A 17,937-nucleotide genomic window follows, 5' to 3' on the forward strand; every position below is an offset into this window, starting at 1 on the left:
ACATGGTCAATATTCCCAGCTTCAGATCCAAAAATGATACATGCATACAAATTGGATAAACACATTCAGTAAATTGTAACCTTTCCAATGATTCCTTACATGAGCCATCTTGCATAAAGTACTTCTCAGTTATGTCATATCCATATAATAAGCATATTTTCATGAAGAATATGGAGTGTAATGTCACACAAATGATCTTTAATACTTAGTGATCAGTTGTCTAATAGATAAAGCGCAAGATGGGGTACTATTCAGTGTCTGCTACAGACAACCAAATCACACTCAATAACAGGATGAGGAGCTCCTTACGCAAGTATCTGTAATGTGTAGGGAACCTGGATTATCAGGGGACATCTGTATGAGTGACATATACTGGAGGACACATGCTGCAATACTAAAACATCCTTGGAACTTTTAAAAACCATAGGTGACAATTTCCTAGCTCTAAAAGTGTTTCTTCTGACCTAGGATAATTCTGTATTAGACCTCACCTTGACAGATAAAGAGGAATCGATCACAGAACTAAAACTTAGTGGTTGCTTAAGTACAAGTGATCATGACTTGATTACATCTATGTGCAAACAGAATAAAGTTCCAACCAGTAGCTATACATATATATTTGGTACTTTAGAAAGGCCAGTTTTAAAATGCTGAAAACAATTGAGCCAAATCAACCGGGAGAAAGAATTTAATCAGAAAAATATGATGGCAATTGAGAACTGCTTAAGAACACTTTATTAGATGCCCCAAAGCCGAAAATCAAGAGAGAAGGCTACACTTACTAAAACCACCGCCTAGATTAGAAAGGAACTGAGAGCAGAAGGCAGTCAAACAAACACGCCTCCCCACCCCCCACATAGAATAGAGGGGAAGTTGATAGCAATAAATATAATTTAGAAGGCAGAAAATCAATAAGGGAACCAAAAGGATACAAGGCGATGTCTCTGGCCACCAGAGTTTAGAACAATAAAGAGTTTTTAAGTGTATCAGGAACAAATGGTACCCCGTCAATGGTATTAGTGCCAAGGCCAGCCTTAGAGATGGGTGATCTGGGCAACCATCCAGGGTGCCAACATTTTGCATGCCAAATCATCACATTCAGGCACATCCAATCTCCGGAAGAAGTAGTATTTTGTTCTCTTGTGACTTTGGGGGTGGGGGCACCGAAAATATTTTCTGCCTGATGCTCCCAAACATCTAGGACCATCGCTGATTGGTCCATTACTAAGTGGAAATGGTAGAATTGTTAATGTTAACAGAGAAATGGCAGAAGTGTTCCATAAATATTTCTGTTCTCTGGGGGAAAACCCAGATGATATAGCTATATCAGATGATGATGATGATGAAATAAAATCAATAGGTACCTACATGAGAAACAGAATTCAAAAATAGAGAGCTCTTTAGTTAAGCAGACAAACGTATAACAACGTCTAATCAGGGCCGGCTCCAGGCACCAGCCCACCAAGCTTGTGCTTGGGGCGGCACCTGGAGGGGGGCGGCGTGGTGCTCCGGCTCTGGCCGCCGGGGAGAGCGGAGCTGCAGCAGGCTTGCCGCCTTCCCCCCGGCGCTCTGGCCGCCAGGGAGCTCGGAGCCCCAGCCGGGCTCTGCGCCCTCCTCCCGGTGCTCTGGCCGCCGGGGAGAGCGGAGCCCCTGCCGGGGTCTCCGCCCTCCTCCCGGGGCTCCGGCCGCCAGCAGAGCCGCGGCAGGCTCGCTGCCCTCCCCCCGGCACTCCAGCCGGTCGGGGAGAGTGGGCCTGCGGCCGGGCTCGGCGCCCTCCCCTGCTGCGCTGGGTGGGGAGGGGGCGGTGGGAGGCTTTTTTGCCTGGGGCGGCAAAAAAGCCAGAGCCGGCCCTGCGTCTAATGGCTCAAAGTTGAAGCTAGACAAATTCAGACTGGCAAGAAGACACATATTTTTAACAGTTAATTAACCATTGGAACAACTTACTGAGGGCTGTATAGCAGATTTTCAGTTACAGGAAATTTTAAAATCAAGATTGGATGTTCTAAAAAAATTTGCTCTTATTCAAACCCATCTGCTGTACTTGAAGCAGGAATTAATTCAGGAAAGTCCTATGGCCTGGGTTATGCAGGAAGCCAGACTGGATTGTCAGAATGGTCCCTTCTGGCCTCTGCATTTAAAACCTACAAAAGTCATGACTGTGAAGTTTACATTCCAAATATAAATGGAAGATAACACCATGGTTTTGTCATCTTGGGACCTTGTCCATCCTGAGGATTAATTAGCCCAATTTTCAGCTATCGTTGTCGAGGAAGCAGTGTAGCTGCATCGGTGCAAGCCTACAGTGTACATAGGGAAAGCCACAATTTGCACCAGTGAAGTTTATCATCGTAGCAAGGTTTGGAGGGTGTTATACAAGCCAGTGACATGCTAAGATAAAGTATTTGTTTATTATGAGCTAGAAAAGTCACCCATCATGCTCCTGTCCAGTGTTGCAGCTTTAATGCAAGGCCCTAAACATGATGAATGCTTAAATTATAGCTGCGTTTTATCAGTTTTCATCCCCTGAATTACTGCTTTGTGTATATGCTACTAGAAATTACACATACGATGTTGATATTAAGTGGTATCTTAGCTGAGGCAGAAAATGACTTGCAGTTATTTCCAAGTTCAGTTTAAGGTATTTGTTTAGGTCTGTAAGACTGAATGATCTGGGAGCCAGTTTTGTGAACAAATTCCTCTCTGTATATGCCCCATTGAGGTTAAGATCACTGGGACTCTTAAGGTTTCTACTCTTCCTAAGACAACTCTCTCTAGAACAAGCAACAAGTCATAAGGCATAGTGGGTCCTTAATCTTTGTTTCTCAAAAACTTACCCTTCAGGAGACAATTAATGAGCTGACTGGACAATGGCAAATGTTTTTTCATAGGAAATTTAATTTTTTTGTTCGTTTTTGTCAACATTTTCTATGACTTTTGTTGTTTTCAGGAAAAAAATAAATAAACCCCATATAATATGTTATTTTTATTTAAAATGGGGTTTAATTATTTTTTTCCTGAAAACAACAAAAGTCAGAGAAAATTTTGACAAAAACTATATATATATCTCCATACTGTAAAGATTTTCCTTTTAGAAAACTTGAAATCACAATTTTTTATAAACTGAAAATGTCTTAATTTTCACTTTTTTATTGGTGAGCTCCCTCCTCTCATCCCAGAAAATGTCATTACAATTATATTTTTCCATTTAAATGTTCATTTTTCGAGGAAAAACCATTTTTTGTCCAAATTACTTTTTAATCCATTTTATTTTTTTCAGCCAGCTTGACTTCTGGGTGTTGTAGTCTCTACAGCGATGGGTGGGAGTCAGTAACAATGAGCTATCAGAGCAGTGTGATCTCACCATCCTATGCAGATGGGCCTGTTTAACTGTGCATTGACATAATGTGAGGAGCCTCAACAGTTCCAGAGCTACCAGACCTCTGGGATGTGATTTGAATAATGTAAAATGTTAATTTCCTGTATGTTTAAATAACAAAATTGTGAACTTGGCTGTAGCTATGTAATTCTCTGCTATCCCTAGTGTGATCATTTCTGATTTAGCATCTTTTCCCTCTGATAAGCTTTTCTGCTGAGCTTGGGCAAATAAAGTCATGTGGGCTTGAGAAAAGTGTCCTCTAGTAGTAAGAGGAAAAAATGGGGAGTCAGGATTCTTGGGTTCTAATCCCAGCTCTGCCAATGACTCTCTGTGTCCTAAGTCATTTAACCTTTGTTGTTGCAGTAGTACATACAGGCCATAGCCTGGTTGGGTCCCTTTATGCTAATGTAACCCACTAGTGAGTGTGTGTTACACTAGGCTCTGTACAGACATATGATAAATGACAATCCCTGCCTCAAAGACAATCAAAAACACAAGATGTAACAGGTGGATGGAACAAGCAAGCGGGCTGAGACAGGGTAACAAATATAATACAGTATGCACAAACCTCTCTGTAAATACAGGGCTCCTGGGCCTTACTGCACGTGATTCACCACAGCGTTGCCCAGAGGATTCAGGGGGCCTGGTGCAAAGCGGGGAAGCAGATATAAAAAAAGGCGCCACCCACTGCGGCGCTTGTACTCACTGGGCCGCGCTCTGAGGCGGGGGCGGTGGGTCCTTCACTCGCTCCACGTCTTCGGCAGCACTGAATGACCCGCCGCCAAAATGCCGCCAAAGACCCGGAGCGACTGAAGGAACCGCTGCCGAAATGCCACCGAAGATCCGGAGCGACTGAAGGACCCGCTGCTGAAGTGCCACCGAAGACCTGGAGCGACTGAAGGGCCCGCTGCCAAAGACCTGGACTGCCGCTGGGTGAGTAGCCAGGGAAGGGATTCTCGGCCAGAGCTCGCGGGGCCCCTGCGGGATCCGGGGCCTGGGGCAAATTGCCCCACTTGCCTCCCCCCCCCCCGCCCCCCGGGCAGCCCTGCAGCGTTATTCCAGTTTAAACCTGTATAATGAGTATAATCAGGCCTAATATTTGCAGAGTGCTCCGACAGCCTTTGATCCAGGCCATCCCTCCAATGCGATCTTTATGGCAGCTGTCAGGCCCCTATTTTCCTCCCTGTGGGACTTTCTCTCTCTCTCTCTCTCTCTCACACACACACACACACACACACACTCTGTTTGACAACTTTGTAATTTTAAGGCTGTTTTCATTGTATTTTTGTTTAATTATCATGAGCTACTGGGGAAAAACACTTCAACGGCAAAGTGTTTTTAAAATAACCACATAGGGATAATTTTCTGCTCTGCTTCTGAATGCCTCTCTGCAGCATATCCTGCATTTATTTGATAGATGGGAACTGCAGAGGAGAATGTGTGAACGAGAGCCATGGGCCAAAGAAGAATGTTGTGCAGAAGGTTAATGACCATTTAAGAATGGTTCCAAATGTCTTTTGAGTCACTTCTCTGTTTGAATGAAGGGTTTTTTTTGCCATGAGGGAAAAGTTAGTGTAAAATAAATAAGGTAGTAAATCTGATACAGGCTAAAGGGAAAAAAAAATCACTATCTGTCCAGTTTAAATATCGTGCTGATTCCCACTCACATGCGTCTGTTTAAAGTGATCAGCAGCTTTCCGGTTGTGAAGAATTTCCTTCTCCTTCCCCACCCCTAGAGCACACTGGGAGAAGTTCACTTTCCTCTGGCTTCTCCTCCTAATTACCGACAGTTAAACTGCCTCCCAAGAAGCTAAACACATGAAATATTATCGTATCTGTTTACGTGGGAAATGAATATAATTGCTATAGCTGCCACATGGATCTTGCATGTGGAAAGATGGTTCCTGCAACTGCCAGTGGGCTGGAAGGTTGCCCTTATCTGTCATTCCTCCGTCAAGGTATGGTGTGAAGTGAACTACAAACAAGTTTAAGACTCCCCTGCTATAAATTACCCTGCAGCTGCAGGAGTGCAAATATTGGTGAATCTGTGTCTTTCCTCCTCCAGTCTCTAAAATTCCATCCACGGAGGAGCTCTCTGCCATGTTGTTTGTCATTTTTTATTCCTTTAGAAGAAATTGAATGTAGTACTTAGGCGGGGGGGGGGGGGGGGAGGGGGAGGAGGGATTGACAGCCCAACAGATTGAAGTACAGCATGGGCAACAGCAGCAACAGCGTCCCTATACTGCCCTGCCAGTGGGCCCTTAAATTGACCTGAAGGGACAAATATAGTTCAGACTTCATTTAACAGATGCCATAGAGTTGAAGGCCAGAAGGGACTATGACATCATCTAGTCCAGGAGTTCTCAAGCTGGGGGTCAGGACCTCTCAGGGGATTGTGAGGTTATTATATGGAGGGATTGCGAGCTGTCAGCCCCTACCCCAAGCCCCTCTTTGCCCCTAGCATTTATAATGGTGTTAAATATATTTAAAAGTGTTTTTAATTTATAATGGGGGTTGCACTCAGATGCTTGCTATGTGAAAGGGGTCACCAGAACAAAAGTTTGAGAACCACTGATCTAGTCTGACAACCTGTATAGCACAGGCTCTGAATTTTGACCCAGATACTCCTATATTGAGCCCAATGACTTTAGTTAAACTAAATCATTTCAGTTCTAAGAAAACCAAACCTCGTTTTGTCCTTGGCCTTGTTGCTGCTAATTAGTAACAATTGCCATGGTGGCTGTTTTTATAATGGGGATACTAGTCCCATTATTATTCATTTATTTATTTGTATTTTAAACACTCCTAGGAAAAACATGCCTGGATTGTTTTGGAGGAACCAACTTGAAGCTATCATCTTTGCATGCACAAAGAAGCCAAGGACTGAATGAGCAGGAAGACAATCACCCTTCTCCCTACTAAGGCTATATCAATCCATGTTTCTCAAATGTGGCCACCAAGGGCTTTTTGTGTGGCCACAGCCTCCTGGGCAGTGATTGGGGCTGGAAGGGGGAAGCTGTGGCCCCTCCCCCAGGGCTGTTAGCAGGGGTTAGGCCCTGCCCCCCTCTGGAACAAATGCCAGAGAAGCAGGCAGGTGGTGTGAGTCCCTCACCTTCCCTGGAGAGGTGGGATTTGGGCTTCCGGCTTCAACCCTGGAGTCATGGGTGGTGGGCTCCATCCTCTGGTTGCAAGGTTTCAGGCTCTGGCTGAGGGGTCATGACCACGGTACCCAGCCATGTGGCAATGGATGCCAGCTCCTGAGCTCCCCCTCTTCCCCTCCCCCCATCGCTCCTGGTCTCCGCTGTGTCCTCCGGCCCTGGGCTTCGGTCACACAGCTGAAGGCCTCCAGCCTCAGGCAGGGCTGGCTCTAGATTTTTTGCTGCCCCAAGCAAAAAAATGTTTGGCTGCCCCCCACCCCAGCCCTGGGCTCTCATCCCCTCCCCCACACCAGTGCCCTCCCCCACCCGCACTCCCTGCCGCCCCAGCCCTGGGCTTCCCCGCACCAGTGCTGACTCCGCCTGCTCCCCCCTCGCCTCCAGCCAGTCCAGTGCTGGCAGGATCGGGGTAAGCAGCAGGGCTCCCGGGCCACACCTCAGCCCAGGGTCCCTCCAGCCAGGGCTCCCGCCTCCAGGACCGGCTGGGACCCAGGAGGGCAGAGCTGGGGGACTGCACCGGCAGGGGGCTGAGGAGCCGGGGCAGGGTAGCCCCAGAGGGAGCGGAGCCCCGGAGTGCGGGATGCGGGCCCCGCACAGCAGCGCCCTACCCTCTATGGCCCCACTGCTGCTGCTTCTTCTGGCCGCCCTGCCGCAGTCTCTGGGTGGCTCGGGCCACTTCGCTTGTGCTGCGCAGGGTGGCTCCCAGCCCAAGTGTCCCCCGCTCGGAGCCTGCCTGGCCCAGCCACAAGGTGTGGGCGCTGCTCCCCCACAGTGCAAACCACAGCAGCCCCAGGGCACCCCCCCCACACGACGCGCTGCTGCTGCCGGGGCGGACTCCAGCAACAGTTGGTGGCCGCACTCTGAGGCCACCAAAACTTTTGTTGTGAGACCCCTCTAGAGCTAGCGGTGTGATTTCCCTGCTCGTGTACACAAACTCACGCTAGCTCTCGTTCAGCTAGCGCCAGTATAAATAGCACTGGCTCCCGAACTGTGGCCCCGCCCTCCCCACATTGCCCTTTCTCCCTGATCCCCCGCCCCAGTATTGCCCCTTTCCCCCCAAGCCGCCACTCTCATACCACCTCTCCCCCCCCCCGAGGCCCTGCCCTCGCACTGCTGCTTTCCCCCAAGACCCCTCCCTCCACTTGCTCCTCTCTGCCCTCTTCCCCCATGTCGCTCGCCCTTACAGCCGGTAAAAAGTGATGGAGCCATGGCCCCCTGGCACCCCTGTTCCAGCGCCCCTGCCAGTAGGTATGTACTTGGCATGGCTCAGTCGTGCCTCTGCTGCTGCTATCCTTGCTCCTGCAACTTCACCGTTATTTATACTCACACTAGCTTGATGAGAGCTAGTGGTAGGATGTGTACATGAGCAGGGGAAATCAAAGCCCAGCTTGTAGTGTTGACGTAGCCTTAGTAGGGAGAAGTGTAACTGCCTTCCTTCTCATTCTATCCTTGGCTTCTCTCTGCAAGCAAAGGTGTAGGTGTTTTGTGCGTGGACAACTCTCTGTAAAGAACTGGATGGAACCATCACATTTTGCTGTAAATGTGCCCAAAGACCCAGATACGATTAGGGCCCCACTGTGCTAGGTGCTGTACAATCTCAGACACCATCAAGGTGCACTGGGAACTGAGATGAGATTGCAAAACTCTCTTGGCACAGGACAGCAAGTGGCCAGTGTGTACAATTTTCAAAGCCTCCTAAGTGACTTAGGAGCCTAAGTCCCAACTTCAAAAGTGACCTTTGCATGTCAGAGCCTAAGTCTTACTGAAAGTCAATGGGACTTAGGCTCCTAAATCACTCAGCTGCTTTTGGAAATTTTGCCCTGGATTTAAACTGGCGACAGACGTGAGAGCTCTGTATTTGTTTTCTTTAAACCGCTTTTGATGACCTAAATTACAGTAAGTGACTGCACATGATGATGAAAAAGGAGTTGGAGGCTCCGTACCATAATAATAATACATAATCTCTGTTTTACTGGCTGTTCTGAGTAGCAAAATTTTAACTAAAAAGACTCTCACCCCTTCTGGGTGTGGCCCAAGGAATCTTGGGTGATCAGGAGAAACACCATGGAATTCAATTCCAGCAGGCTTAGCGCTTATTGCTGGTTGCCATGGTTTCTATAGATGACTGTGCGCTGGGAAAAGAAAATAAGCACCGCATGTTATGGCAGCTGGGAAGTTATTACTGATGTAAGGAATTAGGTTGGAGGTTTTTCCTTCCCAGAATGGGCAAATCCAGTACATTGACAGAACAGCATCTTGTACTCAGTTGATTCTGAGTGGGCATGTGGCTAGGAAGAATGTGGGCCCAGAGCTTTCCAGGTAGGTCAGGCTGAAATGGGTACATGCATGTGTAGAGTACACAGAAACCTCCCCTGCTACCAGTTCTTCTTTCCTAATCATTTCATTCAGGTCAATTGGCTTGATCTTGCAGATGCGGTTTAGCATGAGAGACACATTCTAAATTAATCTCTCCTTGTGCTAACATCTTCGTAGCAGCATAACTTAACCCTTTGCGAACCAGCTAGCTGTAGCTGTTAGCACCTCAAGATGTTTATGCATATGTTTACATTTTCAGAAAACTTCCCAGGACAATATATTCCAATCCCTCAGTTAACTCATTAAGTACTTTCTTACTGAGGCTGCTTTTAAAGGATTGACTAGAAAAGTCCTCACCGATGTCATGTTGGAGATGTGATGAGTAATAAATTCAAGCAATATCATGAGTGAAAAAGCAAGCGAGGGAGTAGTCCTTGCACCTGTGAAATGTTGTAAGTAGATTTTTTGTAACCCATTGTGGATTCTTGCTAATGCCCAATGATTCTGATACTCTGCATGTAATAAGGGAAGGTCTTCCAAAGGATCTAATTATCCCCATTGAACTGTTAGTTAATAAAAAATGGATGGGTAGTTCCTGTCACCAAAGGAATTGCACAAGGATTTCCTTCTAAATCTTCTACAATAATATGGCTGCTGAGGTTGGGCTCTTGTAAATCAATTACAATTCCTCCTCCTTTCCCTGAGCCCTGTATTAACCTTGAGATTATATGCACATGTTTAAATTTCAAGCAGGATAATAACTGCAGGAAACTGCATCCAGTAGTGGGGAAAAAAACAATTACAATAAATTGGCTGGAAGGCTAAATCAGAAATATTAAACTCAACAGACGGAGGATAAAATACAAGAAATCTGACACTTGTTTTCATATTTATTTATTTGGTGTGCATTCACCTTGGGGAAAGAAGCAGGAAAAACTGATTAATTCCTTGTAGCTGCTATAGGCTGACTTTTCAGGCTTATCATTAGCAGGGTGCTTTTTTTATTATTATTTAATAAGGAAACTGACCAAACACATACAAAACCTCCAGTGGAATCCATACTAAAGAAGATCTTTAATAGGCAACCTTCTATCTCAAAAGATCACCTCAAACTATCCCCACATGTGCTGAGTACAATTCTGCTCTCTTTGTATTCAGCAACCAATTGTATGTTTGGGCCCTTGAGAAGTCACTTAAAACAGGTTTCACATTCACTTTCCATCTAGCTTATCTCCCCATCTAATCCCCACTGCCCTCCCCCACCAAAAAGGAAAAATCATGGAACTAACATGACATTTGCCAGCCATCATATATGTGTGTGTTATATCTACAGCTGTTTGAAAAAACTTTGAGGGAGCCAATTTCCATCCAAGAATGTAGTTCTGTCCTAATTGAAATGCTTTGCAAAGTAGTATTAAGTTAATCAAAAGTACATTTTGGAGAAAACATGGGAAAAGAAGTTCAGATAATGTCAAAACATCTCATTTCACCATTTTTTGAATGAAACATTTCTATTTTTTTGTCTTGAAATAATTTTCATTTAGAATGTTTTCTTATTTTGTATTGCATATTCTATACTATCAGTCAAAATCAAATCAAAATATTTTCAATTTTGTCTAATCAAAAGGTTTCAGCTGATCCACATTTATTTTCTTTTTTTGGAATTTTCCTTTGCGGAGCATTTTGAAATGCCCAGGTTTTCATTCTGATTTGGAATGAAGTCAGAGTTCAAAATCTAGATATTCTGTGTGCAACAGAATTTCCATTCTCTGCACAGCTCCAGTTATGTCCCAGCACCTGCCCTGTGTCTGCCTTGTTGTTACACTCTCTTCAGCGACTCCAGAGCCATAAGCCATTGTGTTACCTCTCTCTCTCAGCAAGAGAGAGCTTTGTTGGCACTTAAACTGTGTGACAGCTCCCTGCCACATCAGTCTGTCCGCCTAACCAGCAAACTCCTTGAGACTCTGCCGATCCAAACCTTACCTTGCAGGTAACACTTAGTGAGCCCCAATTCCCAAGTTCCTCAGACATGTCTCTATAAAGAACAGTCCTTTCTCTGGGCACTCATAGAAATTATGAAGTCTGCTGTCACAAAGAGACATACATACACTAGCCTGTTAGCCCATGGTTTATAGTAAACCTAAGACTAAGTTTATTAACAAAGAACAGAGATTTAGTTAATACTAAACAAGAAAAAGAGACAAGTATGGTTACAAACAAAACAAAAAATTAGCTTTATCAAGCTACGATTTTTGCCTAAGCAGCTTTCTCACTTAGATCAAGCCCCTGAAAGCCAGAGGATCTACTGATCACAGAATCAGGGAGTCCTGATCCCTTTGTCCTCTAGGTGATGGATAACCAAGGGATCCCTCCCCTTCTTTCTATAATCCAGAAAACCTTTGAAATGTATTCTTCTGAAGTGTATCCCACTGTAATGATGCTGCCTTTGGTGGGACACTTCTGAGAGTATCAGTTCATAGAATCATAGAATATCAGGATTGGAAGGGACCTCTGGAGGTCATCTAGTCCAACCCCCCTCCTCAAAGCAGGACCAATCCCCAGACAGATTTTTACCCCAGTTCCCTAAATGGCTCCCTCGAGGATTGAACTCACAACCCTGGGTTTAGCAGGCCAATGCTCAACCACTGAGCTATCCCCCCAGGACAAATTGCTTAGAGCAGGGCAATATAAACCCAAGGCTGGGGTTTATCCACTTCTAAGGCACACCAAACCAGACAGACAGAGAGGACTTTGATTTTACCCCACTGACTAACCATAAGTCATACAAGCAATTCCTTTAGACACTCCAGTTTCCCATTATCACCACCAGTGCCACTCGTTATGGGGACGAATGGTTATGAAAACCAATATCCCAGTAAAAGAAAAATGGTTCTCGCCATCCCAGACCCGGGTTAATATACAAATTAGATCTTATCCATAAATCACGCTATTGCCAATCCTTTAGAATCTAAAATCTAAAGGTTTATTCATAAAAAGAAAGAAATATAGATGAGAGCTAAAATTGGTTAAATGGAATCAATTACATACAGTAATGGCAAAGTTCTTGGTTCAGGCGTGTAGTGGTGATGGAATAAACTGCAGGTTCAAATCAAGTTTCTGGAGTACATCCACAGCTGGGTCATTCAGTCCTTTGTTCAGAGCTTCAGTTTGTAGCAAGGTTCCTCCAGAGGTCAGAAGCAGGATTGAAGACAAGATGGAGAGGTTTTCAGGGCCTTTTATATTCTTTGCCCGTGGAAGGACACCCCTTTGTTCTTACTGTGGAAAATTACAGCAGCAAGATGGAGGCTGGAGTCACATGGGCAAGTCACCCATCCATGCATGACTCAGTTTGCAGGCCAACGCCATCCTTTACATGTTAGTTTGAATGTTCCCAGGAAAGCTCAGATGTGGATTGGCATCTCCCAAAGTTCATTGTCAGTTAAGTGTTTCTTGATTGTGCACTTACTGAGAATAGTCCTTTCTCAAGAAGCTGACCAAATGCTTCACTGAGGCCACTTAGAATCAAAACACATTGAGATACAATTACATAGCCAATATCCATAACTTCAACTACAAAAATGATACACACATTCAGACAGCATAATCATAACTAGCAAATTAACCTCTTTGTAGACACCTCACACAACAACCTTTGTGCAATATTCAGTGCCACTACAGGACCTTGATTGCAACAATGACCTATACGGTTCCAGTTTGTGTCAATAACGTCACAATCCCCAGAGAAAATTTTCCTTCCCTGCTGTTTGTCCCTTCCTGTGGAATTCTCATCCCTCTGTTGTAAATGAGGCTTTCATTGTTTAAGTTCCACAATGCTTAATTTTCATTAAAGACACAGGGAGACAGCTACCTTCCCTCCTGGCTGGGAGAAAACCTGTTTCTCCCTTTGTTTGGTCACAGGTTGTAAAGCATAATAGCAGTGAGTATCCATAATTCCTCCTATAGTATTAACACAGACATTTCACAAGGATATTAATCACCAGTGTGACACCATCTTTCATAAAAGACCTTACTTGGTATATTTGTGTACTACAATACTATTGTATACAATCAGTTGATTCAACAGCTTATTCTTTGGGGCTCAGACCTCCTGTTTTCCCAATGGGGTGTCTGGATCCTGATTGTCACCCTTGTATATTTAGATTGTAAGCGCTTCAGGGCCAGGACTGTCTGTACACTATGTCTGAACACTGCCTAATGAGAATGAGGCTCCATTTTTGCATGGGCTTTGAGGCACTGCTGTAATAAACATGATAAATAATCAAAATCATAATATGGAGGAAGCTCAGGTCCAAGGTCTCATATACAGACTCCCAGCTTGTCAATGGTGATCACCACTCTATAACTCCTGCCCGCTCGCTGGCTCTTAAATTATCAATGCAATAGAATAATAAATCTATACCTAAAAGCAGTTTAAACAATTTGAAAAAATACTAACAAGCTGTGCATGCCCCTAATGCATAACTTCTGTTCTTTTACTCTTCTATCCCTCATTCTTCCCACCCTGCTCCCTTTCTTCATTCTTCCTTGCGATGCTACAATTGGCTTAGTGCCAAATTGTGCACATCAGTACACAAGACACATAAATCCTGTTATGGTCATCAGTGTCTGAATATCTGAGTGCTGAATTTGCTCCTTACATTGTAAGTCCCTAGGGTCAGGGACTCTGGGAAGCTAGATGCTCTGTTGGTGTAAATTGGTGGAGCTTCACTGACTTCAATTAAGCTTTGCCGAGTAACTCTGGCCGAGGATCTGGAGCTCCCTTTGAGTTGCCCGTAGAGGGTCATGAATACCCGTGGCACTGCGGAGAGCATAGTCAATTGAGGATTAAAGGGCCACTTAGGTCATTTTACCAACCTGCTGAAAAATATTATACTTTGTATACATCTGGGTTTCTGATGTGTAAAATGCTGCCAGATTCCATACTCCTTTGGCTAGACTATATATGCCACTTTGTGATATAGAAGTCCTTCTGATTCCAAATATAGGCTCTCCACTAGGCAAAGCAGTTTCTGTAAAAAGGAAAGCCTTAAATATGAGGCTGGAGAAATGGGGAGATGGACAGATAAGGTAAATTCACAGAATTAATGAGTTCCATTCAGGCAAAATAAAGGTTCTAATGAGAGCTGTGAGATACAAAGCTTACATAGCCTTTGTCATGCCTGTGCTGCCTCTCAGAGGAAAAAGTGTGAAGGGGCCTCTGTGATAATCCTTTACTGGGGCCAAAATCCCACTGATTTTAATAGGAATGTTTGCCCAAGTGAAGAATGCAGCATTTGACCCTTGTAGAGATGAGATGGTTATTCTCTTGGGACCACGTTCTGTGCTGGTATACATTAGGGCTAGAATCTGGACCACGGTAGCAGCATGCTCTACCACTTTGATTCAATGCCCACTGAAGACAATGGAGGCCTTCAATCAGAATCATATAAAAGCTGTGTTCTCCATGTTAGCCAGGGAAAGCATCACGGCTGGAACCACCTTATACTGTATATATATATACAGTACCTAGCACAATGGGGTCCTGAACCTGAAAGAGGTCTCGGGGCTCTACTGTAGTATGAATAAAACCCATAGAAATTGGTTACAGTATGCAACACGTTACACTTATTATCATACACCAAGCTGGAGTTCCCAGCAAGGTACCATAGTCATGTCTCCCACGCCAGTGGAATGTCATGAGAATTCATTTTTAATGTACCAGGGGAAGGATTATTATTATTCTTTTTTAACAATAGGCTCTTAAAAATGTTTCTAAATTAAGTTGTATTGAATCACTGCACTTTCCACAGAGGAAAAAATATAAAAGCCCTCATCTCTGCAGGTACAAAGCAATCCCTTTCTTTCTTGACCTTTCCCTTGCAAGAAGCAATAATAATCTTTTCAATGGCTCCTATAAATGGTAATCTAATGCACTCTGTGTCCCATAAAGGTAATAGGTATACAGTTCAATATGTCTCTGCTGCTTTGTAAGTAGTGGCAAGGGAGGGGTTGCCGCCTCTTTAACAAGTGTCTAGATTGGGTCATCGCTCATGCTGTGCCTCTCTTGCATATTCTAATTTTACACCTAAATACACCTCTACCCCAATAGAACGCTGTCCTCGGGAGCCAAAAAATCTTACCGCGTTATAGGTGAAACCCCGTTATATCGAACTTGCTTTAAACCGCCGGAGTGCGCAGCCCGCCCCGCCCCAAGCACTGCTTTACCACGTTATATTCGAATTGGTGTTATATCGGGTCGCTTTATATCGGGGTAGAGGTGTATTAGCAATCTGCTTTCTTATCAGGAGAGAATGATGGCATAGTAACCACTTGGAGCAAGTGGTGGGTGATGGATCCATTTAGGCCTCTGAACAGTGAGTAATACTGGAAAGCTTCCGCTGGACTCTGGGCTAGAGCTGGGTGAAATTTTCCAAATTTAGATTTTTCATTAAAAAAAATAAGTTTTTTTTTTTTTTTAAAGAAAACTTTTCCCATTTTTTATCCATCATTACTCTGGGTCAGATTACCCTTCCTCACAATTTCTAAACCCGTACCCCAAGAGCAATGCCATTGACTTCAGTGGGCCGACTTGCATAGTAACACATTGATCCTTGTGAGTCAGAGTGGCAGAATCTAGCTTTCTGGCACTGAATTTACTTGGAAATTGCCAGCAATGTTTGTTTTTGCACAACCTCTGTTGATATTTGTATGTGGTTATTGTCACAATTAAGCCCGTTTCACATAATCAAGAAGAAAACATCTTTTTAAAAGATGAAGCTTCCATGATGGAGATTTATGTTTTCTAGTTTCTGGTAGGATTTGTCAGGAGAAGCACTGGCAATGATTCACAAATCCTTCACAGGACTTTGAAGAGGAATGCAGTGATGTACACAATGGTATTTTCTTTATTTTTGCTATTGTTTTCTTTGCCTTTATGCCTTCCTTTAAACTTTAACATCTCATATCCATAGGCTGCATCACACTCTCCTGCTGGAAAGCCACGGACGGGACTCACGGCAAGGAAACCTCCACTAGGACCTCCTTTACAGAGATCTTACCTGACTAGTCTGTCACCAATGTGGTAGGGCTTGCATTCCCTCCTCTGTCCAAAATAGATTATGGAGCCTATCAGGAGCTCCATGGAAGGCATGGGATCCACATGAATCACTTGGGATCTGCTGGGCTTTCCACATCTTATCACTGCAGCCCGTTAGAGGGCTTTCCCTTCACCCTCTCCCCTGGTTCTTGTCATGCAGACAGAAAGCAGAAGACCAGAAGTCCAAAGTGCAAGCAAAGCGATGTTTATTGGGGTTAGTTTCCAGCAAGCGTGTTCATAACTCTGACCCCAAAAAGCTTGTTTCCCAGTGTCCAGTCCCCACCTCCTCATCAGGCATAATTATACCTGAAATGCACACCCTCGGTCCCACTCCTTACAATTTATAGTCATGTTCCATTTTGGGGGGGTCGTGAGTCCAGGGTCTTCATCCCACCTCTTTTGTATCCCATGGGAGGGGTGAGGAGTGAGGTTGTGCTATGGTCAGGGGCAGGTATTTCTTTAGCCTTTTAGTGTTTTACCTTCCCGCCCAATTCCCCCTGGCCCCTCCTGACTTGATCTTGCCTTGAGATAGGAGTTGAGGCAGTCTTCAAGTGTGTCCTCGTATATTATACTCCCACCATGCCCAGTAACACTTTAACTGTTCTTATCTGTTCCCATTATACTAACAAACCTATCTGGCTAGACAGAAGCAACTTACCCAGTGTCTTTGTCCTTTGTTTACACATATTAGTAAGGATTCCTTTGTTCACATATATTAGTAAGAATGTAAAAAATCAAACAGGCAAGCAAGACCTAAAATTCTATCTCAGGTGAAAATACAGGCCTGAATTCTACATTGTCACTAGCACTCTTAACACTGCCATTTCTACCTGTAAAAAAAGAAATTCTTTAGCAATCAAGAAGATGTTGTTAACATGCTCAGGAGTTTACCAGTGCTCCTTGCTGGGATTTCTGTTCTTCTGATTCATTGTCCTTTATGTTCTCATGCTTCCTCTATCCCCTCAGGTAATGTGTAACAGTTCCAAAAGCACCTATGAGCAAAATTTAGGCTTATAAATCACTTGGGTGTTTTTGAAAATTTTACCAAATGTAACTAGGCTCCATAGAGAGGTGATTGCTATTCCTTAAGCTTTGATTATCTCTCATTTGACTGTTAGTGCCAGTGTTAGTTAATGGCGTAGATTTAGGCAAGTACAATATGAATTATTCTGCTTTTGTCTTCTGTGGTCCATGGTTCCAGAGAGGCTCTGGCAATGAACATCAAGAGTTATAGATAAGAGACTCTCCAGCAGATACTGAAGAGGTGAGATTGTGTGTTTGCATCACTGCGGAATCAGACCTGTTCAAGAATTTATGAATGCCTCACCCTCTAATGTGAATACTTCTGCCTCCGGGAATTTTTTATGCCAGTAACGTCAACCAACAGGAGTTTAGTCGACATTAGACTTGCCCTTACGTTCAATTTATCATTTGGAGGGTGGAGGGGGACAGAGAATAGAGGCAGTTCTGTGGAAGACCCTGGTAAAGCACCAGGGACAACAGAATTCAACTCAGTAGTTTGTACCTAAGCGTACAGCCCTACACAGTCACATATCTTCAGGCCACTCTAGAATGCTATGGAATCAATCCTGGAAAGTAATTACTAAATTCTTTAGGTTTCAGAGTGGTAGCCGTGTTAGTCTGTATCAGCAAAAAGAACAAAGAGTACTTGTGGCACCTTAGAGGCTAACAAATTTATTTGGGCATAAGCTTTTGTGGGCTAAAACCTACTTCATTGGATGCATGCAGTGGAAAATACAGTAGGAAGATATATTTCCCCATGCTAATTCCCGCCCTCCCCCACACACACACACTGTTACTCACACCTTCTTGTCAACTGTTGGAAATGGGCCATCCTGACTATCACTACAAATTTTTTTTTTCCTCCTGTTGATAATAGTACCCCTTAATTGATTACTCTCATTATAGTTGGTATGGCAACACCCATTTTTTCATGTTCTCTGTGTATATATATCTTCCTACTGTATTTTCCA

This window comes from Malaclemys terrapin, chromosome 1 (assembly GCF_027887155.1).
Source record: "Malaclemys terrapin pileata isolate rMalTer1 chromosome 1, rMalTer1.hap1, whole genome shotgun sequence".
NCBI classification, from domain to species: domain Eukaryota; kingdom Metazoa; phylum Chordata; order Testudines; family Emydidae; genus Malaclemys; species Malaclemys terrapin.